A 19,213-nucleotide genomic window follows, 5' to 3' on the forward strand; every position below is an offset into this window, starting at 1 on the left:
AGTCTCACCTTTGCCCGTGACGGGCTGTTACGACGCTCTTAATAAAATACAATGAATGAGGCCCGTCATACATTTCCATATTGTCCAGTTCATAATTTTGCTGAGCTTGACCTATTCACTTAACCACATCAACGTGGGGTACTTCTCTAGTGACACGGAAGAGTGAATTAGCACCAACAGACATTAGCTAATTGAAGTGGATCAGTCCGTAGGGCTTTGTGTGCTCAGGGTCAGTGGCAGTACAGGAAGGCAACAACAGCAGGTCTCCCATTAAGCATCAACAACACGGACCTCTCATCTCCGGGTGGTTTCTGAGAGCAACGACTTATGACTTTGTCAAGAGTGCCAGTGTCTTTACTGTACATCCCATTTCCATAACTGACGGCCCTTATCACGGTCACCGCCTAAGAATCTTGTCTACTTAACTTAACTAAGATGCAATATTCAATGATTGCATAATCGGTGTATGGGATTGGATTTGATAACCAGAATTAATATGCGAGGGTGTTAGGGTGCACTGTGAAGTTGATGAGACAATTGTGCTAGCATGCATAACTGATTGCACAAAGCTAAGCCAGTTAGAGATGCTTGCTTGTGAATACGTCTTGCCTGCAGATTATAAGGCTTGTGAATGAATCATATCAATCACTGCTGAAAGGCTTATTGCTGTGAAGCAGGAAAAAAAACACGGCAGAGATAATCTGATACAGTTTTGAAAAACATATATATATTTGTCACCGTCACAAACGGTCAGGAAAACCCATAAGCTTTAACGTAGGATTCTTTGATAACCCCTGTGATTGGACTTTTCCCCGTGTGTTGATAAACCGCTAACGTGTTGATGGGAGCATTTATAAACCTCTTGGTGTGGGTTCATTCTGGACTTCCTGCCCCTTCCTTTTGAAAACAATAAATCCACCTTCCCCGTGTTGTGTCAATTTAATTTCCAGTTGTGAGAAAAAGCCACTTTCTTCTTTTTGTAAAGCTGTCATAACTGTGACGCCTGCCAGTGATAAAGTGTGTGAATGCATGGTGAAGGACAACAAGTCATCTATAGGTCGACGGACCCATGGCTTGCCACCTTTGACATTCATCACTTGGGCTTTTGTCGCATTTCTAGTGTCTGAAAGCACTTATTGCACAGCATTGCTCAAACAAATGTGTGGCAATTACAGAAAGCGAAAGTTGTTGGTACTGTTCATAAATGAACAAAATAAACCCTGACACTTACTCTCAAATGTCAAGGCTGCTAACGTTTGCGGACAATGTTGTATCGCCAGTGTAACAGCCATAGTTCCCTCCAGTTCCTATCCACACTGTAATGTTGCACTTACAATATTGATCTATTGTATAATCCCCAAGCATAAAGATAGGATAAAAGTTTCCGTACATAGAGTATAAGCCTGATGGGATGTCAAGATTTTGGACCAAGAAGCGATAGCTATGCGGTCTGTGTTGCTTGCACTTTGCAGAGTTTTGACACGTGTCTTTGCAGAGTGAGAAATTGTGGTAATATGGCCATATGTACTGCACTAGGAGTGCTGTCCATCCGTTGCGTCATTTTTTGTGGAGTCTCTGATTAATGGGCGCTCTCTTGATATGCCTAATTTATAGTCTATGGTCCAAGTCAGTGTTTCAATTTCCTGTACTGAGGTTGTCGTTTCTATAAAACTTGACATTCCCGTTGTTCATTATTGTTCAATCACATAACTCCTTATAGTCTTGTTGACGTTTGTGCATGCTGTGATTGTACCGGTTACGATAATTGGAGTATGCACGGCTGCATGTAAACAGAAACATTAGTGGAATATTAATTTTCATTTGCCATTTAAATGTCTTGGTAGGACTATTGCTTTTTTCAGAATAAGGGCACATTTTTTTTGTTTATGTAAACTATAAATAAATAGTCAATGTTACACAACCAAGACCAACTCCAGTGCAGTGAAATAGTTAAACATTCCCTGCAATGTTCACTTCACTATCGCTCCACAAACCTATACTCTCCTCTGTTCTTATCATTTTTCCAGATGGCAAACGTAACAGTGCCCTCCTGTGACCCAGTCTGATTGTTGAGTGCTACTTAATGGAGAGATTGAAGCTGAGGTTAGCTCTGTTCAGTCCTTTCTCAATCACACAGTACGTTTTTGTATGGGGGGGGGGGGGGACAATCATATCAGCTGCATGGGAGGGCTTGTGAAGGCTTGAGAGTGAATAATCAGGTATTCCGAGTAACTCCTGGTCTGATCTGGAGAAATGTATTGTGACAAGAGAGTTTGCAAGTTAAAAGAGTATTAGGCACGGAGGCTCGGAAAAAAAAGGGGAGACGGGAGTGCTTCGTCCTTCATTATCATTAGTATCAGTGTCTGTTACGCTGCAGGATCGTCCAATGGCGCGTATAATCGAGGCTGTCTGCACACTCAGACCTGCAACTGAGAGTGAGTGAACGGATGAACCAGAGTGTAGTTTATAGCAGAGATGTTACTGGACGGTGGATCCCGTTAAATATGCATCACGCCCCGTTGGACACTCGTATGCTGTCAGGCTGTGAACTCCACTGAGCCATTTGTTAAATCTTTGAACAGAAGGTCAAAACTCCTGAATAAAACAGAAACGACATAACGGCGGTGCCTGATTCTGATATGCCACATTTCCCTAATAGGTACTCACACACACGCACACACACACTTTGTATATGAAGTAGCTGTAACACCTGTGATGGCGTGTGAAAGGAATGCTTCACCTCTCAAAATAATCACTTGTATGGCATTCAATAACCCGGTGTGATCTTGAATTCTTGAAGAAAACTTTGTTTTTCTCGCAGGCCTCCGCAGTGAACACGGGTTGCCGCGTTTAGCAACTGCTAAACTAAACTGCTAAACCGTTGACAAACCTGTCACGGTTTGGTTGTTCCAAGAAGTTTTTATAGTTTAGACCAGTGTTTTTCAACCTTTTCTGAGCCGCGGAAAGATCCCGCGGCTCACCAACAACCAAAAGAAGTTACAAAATTACACATTGTAGCATAATACAGCATATATATAATTTAATGACTTATTAATAAGTCTCTCCATTTTTTTTTTTTAAATTGGACATTTTCCCACGGCACACCTGACGTTCTCCCATGGCCCGCTGGTGTGCCGTGGCACAGTGGTTGAACAGCACTGGTTTAGACCAATCTCTAAATAAAATCTATGAACCTCTCAGGTGTGTGCGCTTCGCTTTTGTGGTTGTTTCCATGGAGCCAAACGGATCCAAAAATACATCAACCTTTTTCATTTTACATTTAATAAAACATCAGAAACATACGCCTCTTTTTTTTATAACCTTCTTTTAAGATGTATATTGAGTTCAACTTAATGGATATTTGATTACAGAAGCATTTTATTTAAGAACATTTAACAAGTCCCCTGTTACAATATGTGCTGTTATCCTCTCTACTTATGTCTCATTGATCATCCAGACATTATCTAGTGTTTGGACTGTCTATTTTGATTAGGCTGTGAAAACAGCTTTTCCCACTCATTCAGGAGAGGAATACAGTTCCCATCACGCTTCATGCCACAGCGTTAGGATCATCTGGCTGGTAAGGAAAGTGATTTGGTCACGATTGCAACTAAACGTATGCTATTTAAACATATCCTAAGTGTGAACAAAAGTATGACATGACTTATACTATGACTCCACGACTATGACTCACTCAGAAGATCAAACACTCACAAACTTCTTTACAGTTTGCATGATCACTTTACAATAATAACAGCAAGAATAACAGTTATACGCATAAGTAATGTATAGTACAATAACAAGTGTTGAAAATGGAGAAAGTCACTGTGACCACAGCCTTTATATCCACATTCCATCTGCATCCCATAAACACCACAGTCAGCAGGCTTACCAGCTGAAGTCTGATTACAGGTAATGGCGTGGTATCATCAGACCCATACTCCTCTCTGAACCACTCTCATTCAGTTTGAGCATTGTCGGCATTCAGCCTTTGCTTTGATTCATTGCTTTGAAGCGGATTTAAAAAAAGGTGCACATATGAATATCTGTCTAGACACTAAAACACCCTTTAAATACAGAGATACAATGAGCAGGGATTGTCTGCATTTAAAATAATATTCCAAAGTTCACCAAAGGAAAATAACTTTAAAAGACATTTGAATCAAGAGGGGAAAGTGCAGAGAATAAAAGTGGTAATAATAATAAAAAAAGAGGACACGTTTAATCTAAAAGGAAACAATCACACCACCACCAAAATGCAAAATACATGACACAGACACTTATCACTTTGAACCTCACTGACAAGTGTGATGATACTTGGGCTGAAAAATAAATCCAATGTGGAAATGCCAAAAGCTGCAGTTCATCAAATGGCCACATGAGGCTGGCTCCAAGAGCAAGTCAATCCCCAGAGACCTCCTTAATAAAATGCTATTTAACAGCCGGGTACAAAAAACTGATTTGGTCTTTATAGCTGATGTTCCTGTTCATGACAACTTCATGATATTTTTCATTACTCACCAGTTCCAATTATATTGAGGCTCAGAGTTATGCATAATTAAGGACGTGGTAGCTTTGAGTGACAGGTGGGGGCCTTCTCAGGTCTCGGGCCGCTAGCCGTCTCCTCTGCTGTGTCACCCGAGCCCGCCTCAGCTCCACCAACGTTCCACCTCTTTGCCCATTTTTAGATTAGCTGGGAGTTGGCCTGTGTTCCTAATTAGTGTTGCCGTTGTGTGAAAGGCCCTTAAAACTTAGCTACAAATACAACTATGATATCATGTTTAAGGTTAATATACTGTCTTTAAACACAGGTTTAAAACATGCCTTTTAAAAAAAAAGACATATTCATGATTTTTAGCTTATTTGATAATTAAAAATGCAATTACAGGTCCGATGTTAAAATGCAGAATTATGTGCACCGTGCTACATCACTTGTAGAAAAAGTAAGTCAGGTATGAAGGATTAAATACAGCAAGATTTCACACAGATAAGAAGTGAGCTGTGAGATTAGAAAGAAACTGATAACAAGCTGTCAGCGCTGTCTAAAACATATTGCAGCTAAACTCGGGATGGACAGCCAAGCAGATCCAACGTTTCGGCTCTCCAACGTTTCGGCTCACAAAAGCTGCACTGTAAACGTCTAATTAAAAAGATGCTCAAAATCTCCAATTGTGTCGATGCAGATGGGCCAAATTAACCATAGCTCACTCTATTTCACACATACTCACACACAGGCTACACACACTACCAGAATACTCAATCCAAATGATTTAGTTGCTGAGAATGTAAAAATAAAAAAATAAAAAAGCTACTGCATTACAATTAACATACAGTTTGGACCAAATAAAACCCCAAATATGGAAATACACAGATTAATTGTTTGAACAAAGTCGTTGTTCTAGTCAACTTTAAATAAAAATGCTAGAGACTAACAACACTGACTACATTTAAAAGCTCATACAAATATTCCACTAGTGTTTTGAATGTGATATTCAGAGTTTGATGGGGACACGAGAACAGAACAGTCCGTTTGGATAATCCAAATTAGGCCATATTTTGAATGTAGCATTTTTAGATTTTTTTACTTTAATCAGAGTATGCATGACTGCATGTAACCACTAATATTAGTGGAATATTCATTTTCATTGGTCAAGTAAAAAGATCAGTAGGGATATTGTCTTTTCTGGAATAGGGGAAAAGCGTGTTAACACTATTGTGTCTTTATTAATTCTCTCCCTTTTCAAGTTTGTTACCTTTCAGTAAAAAAAATAAAACTTTATACGTGAGTGTACACACAGACAATAGTGAGTTAAAGTTGCCATAATCAATACATGATATATTTACTTATATTATTCATATATTTTCTGTTTACTCTCACCACCCTCATCACCCTCTTTTCCAGCCAATGGCGGTTCAATCAGGAGCGACAAGTGAGATAACGAAAAGATAATTGTTTATTATTAACAGAGGATATGTGATCATAAAGTCTTCAGGGTCTTTGGCGCTTGGACTCTACAGGGAGATTTGTAATTGAGGGGCGTCTTCCCTGAGCAGCAGCAAGATAAATCCCCCCGTGGAGTCCAGACACTGGTGGTGGTGGCAGCTGATGAGGCTGATAGAATGATGAGTTGATGAAGCTGATGAATCTGTGAAGATTGGGCGGTGATGGGGAGGTGGAGGGCGTTCTGAAGGTTGACACAATCATATTTAAAAAGAGACAGCAGCAAGATGATAGGCTAACGAGGTAGTTGTGTCGTTGTGCTATTGGATATAAGGAGACCAGCTGATCAAGACAGCTGATATCATGATTGACAGGCCCGAACGATGACAGCAAGGAAATAATGAGTGAGCGTGCGTGAGCAATGACAAAATATACGGGCTTCGGCATGCAAGAGTATAGTCTTCCTGACTGAACTTACGCTCAAGCTTCATTTAGCAAAAACAAACAAACTTTAAAGCCCACAGCGCAATGACTGCTACGTACCTAACATACAGTAGTGGAGCATTTAGCACCTAACGAGCCAGCTATTTACTTCAGCAGTTGGTGGAGGTCAAAAACTGAGCTGAGAGTAAAGAGTGGACTTACATTGGACAGGTTGCCAGGAGCACGACAATGCTGCTCTGAACCTGCTGGATGAGTCAATAAGCTACATTTTTGCTACTATGCTACCACGTACCACGTCAACTTGAAAGGTGATCATATTTCAAAATTGTGAGCTTGTTTACACTGCAGTTATGAAGAACAAATGACATCCTCCCTTACTCTGATACTTTGGGTATAGGATACCCCTTATACTGTAGCTATTTATTTACCAGTGAGATTATATTATAAACTTGTGTTTAGACCATTTATTGTACCACTTACCATCTGCCTTAATGGAATTATAGATAATTGTGAAACCTGTTTTTGTGCATAAAAACTTTCTGGTTTAACTGAAACATGAATATCAAACTGTGCGCTGAAAACAATCTGTAATGTAACATATGGACATAGTTTGTTGTTGATATCCACAAATTGTCCACATGCACTAATCCAAGCAGCGCAGAGCTGGGAGAAAGGGAAACACAGACATCAGGTACCACACAGGTCGTCTGCCTCCTGAAGTGCACCTGGATAAACCTGCCTACACACAACAAATGTAACCCCCCCCCACCAGCACATGCCATGGCACACTGAAACCAGTAGGCTCCCTCTGCTGCTCTCTCTCTCTCTCTCTCTCTCTCTCTCTCTCTCTCTCTCTCTCTCTCTCTCTCTCTCTCTCTCTCTCTCTCTCTCTCTTCGTTTCCCTCATGCTCACTCCCACACACACACACACACACACAAAAACACATTGTGGCACCATTCGAGCAGCGGGCTTTTCTGCCAACCACTGGCAGTGTGTCTCGCAATAACATCTGTGGGTTTTCACGGTTCCAGCTTCATTATGCAATCTGTGTACCACATGGGAATCAGTCACAGAGCATCGCAAAGATAAGATTGGTCCGATTCCTCCCATTGCCATGTGGCACTCAGACACAAGATACTGCCTCTTGCTTGAAGCAATGTGCAGCCTTTTTTTTTTTTTGCCTGAGGACTGAAGTGGTATTTAAAAAAATAAATAATTGCCCTTCGCCCTTCTGTTGGTCAATTTAGCAGCGTTTGTCACTCATCTCGACGAGCTGTCTGCCTTGAAATGGCATCAAGCCAGAGCAGAGGTAGCCCAGCGTGAAAAGCCACCACATGTGAGGAAGCGAATGACAAAAGGCACGGAATAATTTCCCCGACAAAGAAGAAGCGCCCTAACTAACTTTGTTTGCGCATTTATTTGTCACTTGTTAGTGTTTCAGCCAGCGAAAAACAAAAACGTCCAGAAGGCGTCTCCACGGGGGACGGCATTTTTTGCCATCTCGTCTTAGCTGGGCAGTGATACTTTTTCTTCCCACTTTACAGTGAACCAGTTCAGAAAAAAACAACTACTGAATAACCTCATTTGACTTAAATCAACTTCCCGAGTTCCAACTTCCACGTTTGCTCTTAAGCTTCCAAAGACTTAAGTCCCATCTGGTTTACATTTTGTTGTGTGCGCGGTTCTTGTCGCACGCCACTATAAAACATCATTTGAGCAAGTCTAATCTGTAAAAGTGACAAACCTGGCAGCACAGCTTGCCAGTGCCAGGGCCAATTTAGTTTTCTCTTTTTCTTTGTTAATTTAATTTAAGGAGCAAAGAAAATCCATTTATATTCCATTTTTAACTAAACATTGACACATGTAGTGATGTCGGTTTTGAATTTGCCTCGTAGATGAAGTGCAGAGATAACTTGCTTCAGATCAGAGTGATAAACAGTCCAGTTTCCAGATCAAAGCTGACAATATGAGGAATAAATGGAATTTCAAAGTTTAATCACATTTTCACGGCAATTATCCAACACTTAATGGAAGGCCAGCGATAAGAGCTGTGAAAGGATGCTGTAACATTTGAAAGGTTTGACTGTCATTCCAACATTTCTGTATCACGAAATTGTGGTAAAAACATCACCCAACTGAGAAAACTGTCACTTATACTTATATACGAATATCAATATGTAGTGACTTTATAGCACAACATTTAACATCACACAAAGCCCAAAGAGCCACACAGACATATGCAATTTAATTACTGACATGAACCCGCAGCTGAGCAGCCGCAGATCTAATTCAGGGGTAGCCAAGGTACGTTATTGGATTTTACATTCATTTTATCCGATCCATAGAACCCCTTGAGGTTTCACCGATGGTTTGATGTCGGGGATTAAGGTTTACGGACCAAGCGGAGCATGTTCAGACCACTGTACTGGTTTTGTGCCCCTTAATGAACTGCAAGTAACTGTTGTATTGGTTTACCGTTAAATAGTTTCAAATGAATAAACAGCACCTGCTGTTAGGGCTGAGCGATTTATCTTTAGTTAAGTCAATAACTGAACAAGGGACATTTTAAAATTGCAAGAGCACACCTACAAACTGAAGGCTAATGAAATCCCATGAGGGGCAGGGAAGGGCACCCAAGAGTCCAAAGATCAGGTAGAGGTTCAAAAGACGTAATAATAAACTCAATATTATCTTCCTGTAAACAAATCCAAAAAACGTACCAAGATATGTTGCGATATAGGCTGAATAGTTACCGTCTACATACAGTCAGCTTCATTTTCCTCAGCCAAACATGCTCTCTATGGCTGAAACATAGCGGCTGTAAAGGTCAGTCTGTGGACATAACAGTTGAAATTGCCATTTGGTTCCCTGCATTATCTGCTGCACTGCATTTACTTCTAATTTACTTTTCGGGATTCACTTCTACAGCAGTACAATATGCGGTGACTCCATAGAGCTTTTAATACGAGAACGCAGAGTCCAGCGAATGCAATTATTAATGGCCCCATAGTTTAAAATGACCAGAATAAATATGTGTGTGGGTTGTTCATCAGCACCAGCTCAGCCATTGCTTTTTGCCAATTACTGAAATTTCATGCTCTCAAAAATGATAGCATGGCTGAGATAGTCTGGCTGACTGTTTTTTGGAACAAACTTTTCCCTTCCTGTCTACCCCTGCCTGAAACAGTCACATTTTCAACTATTTGAAGATGAAGGACAGCACTTAGTAAACCAATACAACTGTATATGATCAAAATATATAATCAAAATCTCCACTCCTGCATATTTAGCCACCATGGCAAAGATGGCAGAATGTTTTTTTTTCTTCTTATGACCATCAACCTGTGACACATTTGCAGCTCCATTACTTGCTTGGATGATTTCAATGAATTGCAGAAAGGTGCTTAAATCTAATATGAATGGATCAGTGGGAATGAACATCCATTTATTTTTGGGAAATGTATTCACCAGCCTAGATGAATGACACGCATCCCACAATCCTGCTGTCTGTAGGCAAGATAGGGGAAATCAGCTCAACTCTCCTGCCCAAAAGATATGTTAAAATGTGAGTCATTAACATAAATAAGCAAGCATATTTGTGGCTTATTGAATTATTGAAATGGCCCAACTCTGTTGTTGTGGTCGGGGATATGTGCAGTGAATCCTACTTTAAACACAGCGGACGTTTTTAGAGGTGTCTAAGCTGGTCTCTGGGAGGAGAAACTGGATGTGCAGAGTCAAAATATATTATTCCAAATAAAAATATACAGCATCACCATCCCCTCGCCGGCTGAAAATACACTTGACAAGACACTGAAATGTTTGTGTGGTTCCAGTGGTGCATTAGGCTAAATCTATATTAAGTTGAAGAACATTGGATTTGTTAAGTGCACATGATGAGAATGGACTTTTCATTCACGCGTTTTGTAAGCAGCTGTTACACTTGAAATTCAAAGTTCCTGATTTTTATTTTAATGAGGTAGAAACAGCACATGTTCATATAATATGTATTTGTATATATATAATACATATAAATAAAAGGTACTTAGACTTTATGTCTAAAGAAGAAAGCAATAATTACTAAAAGCAGAGTATTTCATATTTCTTTAAACGCATCTGAGGGATCTTTCAACTGATAAATATCCAAATTAAATGGAGTAAAAATGCCCCAACATCTTTGCTGGATTTAAATGAAATCTGGAATCTGTGTGGAATATACAGGTAAGCAGTTCTAAAAACAAGAAACGGTTTCTAAAATGTCAGAGTCAATAAATAGGTAAGAATGGCCAAACACACAAGGAAGTTATGGTTGCTACCGTCACTGAAACAGATCAGACAAATAGGAGCACACAGGGTAAAAACACAACGAAAATTGGGAGATAAACGAGTGACGGGTGAAAACAATCAGGGCGGGGTCGACGATCAAACACACAAGGGCAAGAAGTGAAGTATCTGGAACAAAATGAAACAGGGAAAACTAACTGAAAACTGGAAACAAGGAAACATCTTAGAGGAGAGCGAGACATGACACCTGGCGATGATGACTGCAGGCGTTCTAATAAACTCAAAAGGGAAGGAAATTGATTTGGTAAGCATAAAATCTTCAATGAAAAAAGTGAGCAGTAAAGACAAATGGCAACTCGTGAAGTTTTCCCCAGGACTGGGGGAACCGATGGGAAATTTGTATCATTATTTAGTATGTTGACACCAGTCATGAAAGCTGCTCGGCGAATTTTAGTTACATTTCCTTTTAATTAACTACATTTGGTTTGGTTTCCCAAGGCGGATGGTTATCTTTCGTAGCGTGATCATGACAACAAAATGCTTAAATGCTCTCGACATTCAGAGCATTAATGTAGCATCAGCGGACTCTTTCCTAGGTATAGCGTGTGTTTTGTAATCCAGCTTCTCTGTGCTTTGTTGACTTTTAGTGCATATTATTGCTCGTAAGCTTGACCCACTGACCCTTCCACGGTCGTGGCTCTGCTCCGCACTCGTGCAGCGGTAACAACTAATAACGACGTCTTCTCCGGTTCCCTCTGTTAACACTTTTCGCACCGTCAGCTGCAAGCCACCGTATCAGCCGTCACCACGTCGAGAGCCCTGCGGATGCAATCGATCTTTGTTCTGAATTTTGAAAGCGGCACTTTTAATCAATGCAGAATTTTTTTAATGTTTGCACTTAAAACTGAAAATCACCAGGAAAAAACAATAATTAAAGAGTGACTCATCATCCCAGTGGTTCAGCTACCGCAGGACTCCGTGACAACGCTGTTAAGTGTAGTAACAGGTGCAACAGAGCACACTTCTGATCCCACCCAACCACAACCAGCACCACTGATGACAGCGATGAAACAAGCTTGAAACGTTCAACCAGAGAGGACGGAGGAACACTGCTTTTTAGCCAGTAATTTGCTCTTTAAAGAAGCTTGCTTATTGTGAAAAGCATTGAGTTATTAGGTTTTTATTTTCACTGTGTACTTTAAGGTTGACATTAGGTCCTGCAGGTTCTAGGCTACTCCAAATCAGAGCATGATCAAAGATCAAAGACTCACATCATCAAAGAGTACCTTAGTTGTAGAATCAGCAAGAGCACTTCACCGGCAGACCCCTCCTGTCTCGATGTGACAGTTATGTCTGAGACTGGTTCTGGAAGTCAAGTCATGCCAGATTGACTCTGATTGATTTACTGGACAGCCACCCAGGTGGAGATCATACCAGGACACTCAGCCAGCCATGAAGTGACGGGGCCAAGGATGTCAAAAAATTAATTCAGTATGTCATAAAGTAAGATGGGAAGGAAGGTCATTGCTCAAAGGTCAGTTTCACCCCAAATAATAATATGTCCCATTTTTAATGCATGATTTCATTAAGTGAAACGAAGTCTTCTTTAAAGGACATAATTGAGAGCAGGCAGCGGTCACCTGCTTCAAGCTACGGTGGGTAATGTATTTTAGAATAATTCTTTGTCAAATGCTCTGAGAAAAAAAAGAAAAATCTTTGGCTGTTGACGGACAAACACAAGCCATCTTCGTTGTTAACTTTCAAAATTATACTTTAGGGGGAGCGGCTTTGGAGCGAGGCCTGGAGGGGCGGGCTGTTAGTGTTGCCGACTTGGCAACTTTCTCGCTAGATTTAGCGACTTTTAGAGCTACTGCAGCAGGTTACTTTCATCTGAAAAGAGTTGGCAACACTGGGCTGGCTTTTTCGGTCGGATACTTTTACAATCTAGCTTATTCTTGCTGGTTTCTCCGATGTTGCCAACCCCAGCTTTAACATAGGACGCTTGATCTTTGGTTACCACAATGATTCTGTCAAAATGAAAACTTTTTGAGTCACTGGCTAAAATTGGTATGAAATAAACAGGGATGGAGCATGAAGAAGGATAAGAAGAGAACATAAAAGGGAAAGAGGCTGAATGAGGAGAGAGGGGTGAGACGGGGGGGTGAGACGGGGGGTGAGACAGGGGGGGGAGTGATGTACAGAAGAAGAAAGAGACAAGAAGTCTGCTGGAAGCAGAGCGCTATAATAAGACAGCTGGAGCCCACACAAGATGACAAAACAAGAGCAGAGGCAAAGGGAGAAAGAGTAAAGGTGTGCAATACAAAAAAAAAATTGACAGAGGAAATAAGCAATGGGCTGGCTGGAAAGGAGCAAGTAATAGGATGATAGCAAAACGGGCAGCTTCTAAGAGGAGACACGGAGAGAAAATAGTGCGAGACAAAGCGAGAAGGAGCCAGAGAGGTTCTGCCGGAGCGGCTCGTTACTGCAGAGCCAACTCGTGCTCTCTTGCCATCTCCAAGAGCTAATTGGCACCTCCAGGGTGAACACTCAAGCCTGTGTACTCTCTGTCACAGTCATACTGCAAACACACACACACAAACCTACAAAAGGGTAGAAAAAAATAGCCTGAGCACCTCATGGGCAAACGCTGTTTCAAATAACTTAAAGAAAATAAGTGACAGAACGGTGTTATTGGCACAATGACATAGTGTCTGTCCTGTGTATCGCGATCAAACAGACACAATTCAAAAGGTATGAAGAGAGGTTGTGTTTAAACCTCCCTCCATTTAAGTAGTTTGACTTTAGTCAGCTTGACTCATGGTTAGGTCCATTTCACAAGCAAGGGCTAACGTCGGCTGAAACAGCTGTGTTGTTGCTGTGGTTGTTTAATAGGAAAAAGAATGGTTTGAATTACAAATGTTCTCTGTGTCCATGGTATGAGCACAAATGTTAAAAAAAAGCCTGAAATGCTATTTGATTTTTAAGACCAATATCAAGGACATTAAATCAGAATACGATTCAGAAACAAATGTCACATTAACTTTATCATGGTGAACAACAATAACACTTAAACACAGCTGCAAAAAAAAAGAGGGTAATCGTCCACCACAAAGTGGTCATCGGGTGCTTTTTGTTGCCCATTCAACAGCTGGAGGACAGGTGGGACAAATGAGTGTCTCGTCCTACTGCCTCGGTGAACTTGAATTAAGAGCCAGATGGAGAGGTAAGAAAGCGTAGATTTCTAGGTCATTTACACAGTTTTGTTCACAGTTTGAAGAAGGTACTGCATTGCATCCCATTTGCCTGAAGGCATCGGAGACTTTGTGAAAAGGACAAAAGGAGAGCATTCAGGGAACACAGACACAAACATATATCTTGAAGTGTATAAAACACATTAAAATGGGGGCCTGACTAGATTTTAAGTTGACCTGACACCTTCAGTTGCTGTCACTATACCGTCACACGCTATATGTTACATCAACATCTTTACATCAAAACTGCACAACTCTTTCACCTTCTGTCAGATAAAGTGTACATAGTTTTTTCTAGTATTCAGAGTTTTGTGAGTATTGTATTGTAATACTTTTGCCATCTCTGACATTGCAGCATAATAGAAAATGCTCCTTATACTGAAAGGCAAGATTTATGTGTGGGTGGTGAGTCAAGCATGACCTCTATACAGGGTCACTGTGTGTAAGTATATCAACTCCTTGGCTCATTCCAACTTTGGTTGGAAAAGCATACATTTACATGCACATGGTCGACCCTTGAGAGTGAAACCCCTAAAGCATTTTATTTAGTGCCCTGTGATGCGCTGTGGCCCACATTCAACATCCATTTAACGTTCCATAGCTGTGTGTGTTCAAGCATCAAAGCGATAGTGACACGGCATCGAGGAATGAGAGCTAAAGATAGTCATAATTGTCAGGGCTTTGTTGTATCAAGTAACTTGAGAGAAAAACTGTCAATTATCAAATATTTTGTTAAAATGTGCAAAATACGAGATTGGGAGCATTTCAATTGCCGCTCAACAGCTCTCGGCGCCTGAGCCGGGGCATGCAGTTTACAGTGGTAACAGCACAAACTGCAGCAAACATACTGACAGAGCTTACCTGAGGGGGAACGCTACGCTATGCTACGCTACGCTTCCGCGATGCCGCTGTCGATTTGGCCGGCGGTTTCAGCTGTAACTGCCGTAAGAGAGCAGTGCAGAGCGGCGGCCGTGAGCTAGCCAGTGGGGCACGCTCGCATGCACAGACATGTACTAAATGCATTCATGGCCGGCCCATGTGTCAACAAAGGAAGGAGAAGCTTGAACAACAACACACACAGAGAGAAAGAAAATTAATTTTCTGGACATTAGTCCACTATAACTTTACATAGCAAATTGCTGTTGTATTATTGCTGTATATTGCTTCTGTAATTTGGCTTTTTTGTACACACCTTGTAAAAGAAGTCTTTGCCATTGACATGGAATGTCCAAACTCCTACCATAGGTGTACAGTAATAAGCTATGTTCCTTCTTCGCTGAAAGGCAATTTGAAAATTTGTGAATATGCAGCTCTGGTTTCAAATAGATTTTTAGGTGACAGAATATTTCTATTTCTCGCAGAATCCCCAGCTAGCAGAGCCAGCCTTTACAAGCTGAGGGCTATCAGGCAGTGGGTCTCGCCTTTCTACTTCAAGGAAAATGAGACTTCCATTACCGACCGTGGCACCAACTGCTGCTCCCACAATCTCTGTAATCCAAAGATGCCAGCTGCTGACACCTCAATCACATTCACCGTCTCCCGTGGAAAATTTCCCTGCCGACCACAGGAGTGCTGCAGAAACCTGCATTTCCCAAAAGTGATGAGGCAGACTCTTTTGCTCCGTTTGATTGTGGGGCAAATGTAGGACTTAAAGAGAACATGCTATCAGAGGATTCAGTCCTCAAGTGAGTGATGCATTCTTGATTGGTGCAGGGTTGGGGGGGTGATAGAACTCTGTGCTGTGTTATACTATTACGGATAGTCGTAAACAGGCAGTCTCTGAAATTATGGGCACAATGAAACCCCAAATGTGGAAAGTGATAGCTGTGAAACAGTGCTAACTAGACATATATGCCAATCCAACATGACTTAATGACTCTTTATGGCCAAATGACATATTCCAACATGTTTTATGAGTCATTGCTTGTCGTGAGGCATACACACAAGAAACAGGCATGTCCCAGGCATTAAATCTGTGGATGCACAAGCAATCAGACACTGATTAATCCAGGGAAGACTGAGCAGCACTGTAGGTCAGTGGTTCAAAGCCTTTTCTGTTTGACACATAGCCCCCCACAGATGAAGTCAAATAACCCTGTTAAAACCTGTTAGTTTCCTGTCTATCAATAACTTTAAGCTTATTTCAACTGTTTATCTGTTACTTTTAGCTAACTTGTTAGCTAACAATTCATCCACTGATTTAAGCGAACTATTTCAACTACTTCCGTTACTGCTAGCTTAATATTTGAACTAATTTGAAACAAGTTGTGTTCAGGTGTTACGGCCGACTTAATATGTGGAAATAATTTAAAAGATGAAATAGCAAATTCAGTTTTTTCTTCAAATTAAGTGAGATCCTCAACAATTTGTCCCTGTACTCCGTGCAGAAGATGCCCTTGGGACACAAGTATCCTTGTTTGTGAATTCGGTGACCTGCGCTCTTGCCTTCATTTGGATTAACAAGAAAAGCCTTTCCCTGAAGAAATAAATTAAATATTGAATTATCTTTACAACAATCCCATTGCTTCATTGGCCCCCTATACAATCGCAGTGCCTTCTGAAGGACAATGAATAACCTTCTACTGGTATTACATGTTCCTTTTGGAAACTTATTCACAAGATCTTAATAATTCATCAACACTAATGCAAATGGTTGATAAATGGTACAATGACTAATTTATTATTATTGTAATATTAGAACTGAAATTGAGTAGATGTGTAATTTGGAAAGGAGGTTCTATTTTAAGAACAGCCCAGTCTGAGCGGTCTGGCTGGAGATGGAAATATTTTTGGCATGAAACATGTTGATAGGAAATGAGGAAGTGTACTCTTTTACTCATTACTACCATATTTGTGCACTTAATTTAGGGATCAATGCTGGAAAGAAAGAAAGAAAGAAAGAAAGAAAGAACAAGAAAGAGTGTAATTTGTTTCTGATTCACAGCATTTCACTCAGTCTATCGCTCAAGCCCGAAACAGACCACTTTCACCTCAAGGGGACTAATTTTTCACCTCCCACCTGCCAAAGGCCACGAAGCGACAGGCAAAACTGAAATCGATGATTTCAACTGTCACTCGATGCTTTACATCACGCTTGCTTACCTGGATGCAAACTAATTGTCTTTTAACCCTCGTGTTAGGTATCCTGACACCCGAGGGCCTTTACAAAACAGTTATGCCCCACACCAGAGCTACCCAACCTCCAAAAGAAACCTGGATCTGCCTCAAGAATGAGGCCTTTAATGGCATATTGATTAAAAATGAATTGAGTGCATAAATGCGAACACGGCAAAGCACAAATATTACAAACTACCTAGTCTTGGCTAAATGAAGGTCTGATCAATGCAGGATTAATTGCATTCCTCCCAGACCACGGTGGAATAAAAGCATTGGATGTGGATCCCACGCTTTGTACAGCAAAAAACTAGAAGCAAAACACTAGAAAAGAAAATCATTGGGATATTGTTTGTATTATTCCCTTTACTCAACACTATTCTGACATCATGCAATGAACCACTGATTGAATGTTCGGGGTTGGCCAGGCAAGTGTTGCAAACTGTTAATGTATCACAAAAGAAATGATTATTAGAAGCTTAAAATGAGCTGTTTTAAAGCCTGTTGCATGTAGTGGGACTTGGTTAAAGAATGGCCTTGTCGGTTTGTTGGTCGCTTGGTTGACCCCTTTAGTCCAAACTGAAGTATTAGTCCAAACAACTATTGGGTGGTTTGCCACAAAATTCAGTGCAGACTTTCATGTTGCCCAGAGGATGGATTATGACTTTGGTGATCCTCTTACTTTTCCAATGTTAGTGCCAACATATGGTTGACAATTATTTCTTTTAACACCAGGGCTTATAAGGTGGTTCCCTGTCATAACTTAATCATTGGGAGGATTTACACGTTGATTGAGAGGATAAGTTATGCGAGAAAATACTGGGTTGTGATCATCAACTTGCAACTGCCTTCAGTTCCCAAAGAGGAACTTATTGGACTTCTATAAGGAGTGCCTAAAGTGTGCCATAAATTACTACAAAAGGTTGCTGCACTCAAAACAAGGATATTTGCGCTGGAAGTTAACATTCGTCTTGCCTGTCTCGACTTTTTTAAAAGTTACTTTTACAGCCAAGTATGTATTCTACCATCTTGAATAAAAACTGTGAGAATCAATCAAAGAATTGGGAGGACTTGGAGAAACTAATCCATGCTTTCATTTCCAGCAGGCTTGATTACTGTAATGGTATTCTCTCAGGTCTCCCGAAAATAACTTTCAGATAATTCTGAATCTAACAAAGACCAAAAACGTGCACACACCTGAAATCATTTCTCAAGTCTCCTCACTTCTAGTGTGTCAGAGAGTCTAAACAACCAGTTCTCATTCCCAGTGTGACAAATTGTCACGCCCTTCAGGGCGATACCAAAATACAAGGCACCCTTTAACGTCTGTATAGGACGCTTTCAGGTACCTACAGTGTAAACCTATCCACGTCATCAGAGATCAAAGAACATGCTTGAGTATGATGCCTTAGTATAACAACCAAAAAAACATATTGTGGGGTGGAGTGGTGGTGGTGGATTGGTCAAACAAACACAGGACCCTCACCCAGGAGACTGCTGTATGAAACTAGCCCCATTTGTTGTTAGTCTTTGAGTTTACACAATTAAGTTCTACTTTCACTTTACAAACCTTTACAACCCACATTTGTTTTTAACATAGGTTTTTTCTAAACCTATGTTGCCCAAACCACATGTTCAATAAGACCGTAGTAGAGCGTCATAGTTTGATGTGTGGGCTACCCAGTGCGTTAGAAATTGGGTAGCCCAAACATGATTGTCCTGACAAAGTGTCAGCGTGTGATGAGTTGGGAATGAGACAAATTGGTTTAAAGAACTGCTGTTTGCCTCTCTGCCTCAATTTTGATTGATTGAGAATACACTTTTTCAGAAATTGTACATAGTGCCCGTATTCTGTATTCATTCCCTGATCCTGCCACAACACATCTCAGCAGTATATAAGATAATGATTTAGTGTAATCAGTCCCTATGTACATCACTTCTTTACACCTGCCCACTCCCATCAACTTCCTTCATGACTTTTGGTAGCCTTTTCCATCTACACATTCTCACTCACATCTCAATAATTACCAACACTTGGTCAGTGGCCCTAGACTTCATACTCTGACCCCTCTAGCCTCCGTTTTGGACATGTCGGGGATGGCGTGTCGAATGCAAATGCAATGTTGCCTTTTTTAAAATAAACTTTCTTCTTCACAGGCAGATAGGAAAAGAACGTGG

This window comes from Pholis gunnellus, assembly GCF_910591455.1.
Source record: "Pholis gunnellus genome assembly, chromosome: 12".
Classification (NCBI taxonomy): domain Eukaryota; kingdom Metazoa; phylum Chordata; class Actinopteri; order Perciformes; family Pholidae; genus Pholis; species Pholis gunnellus.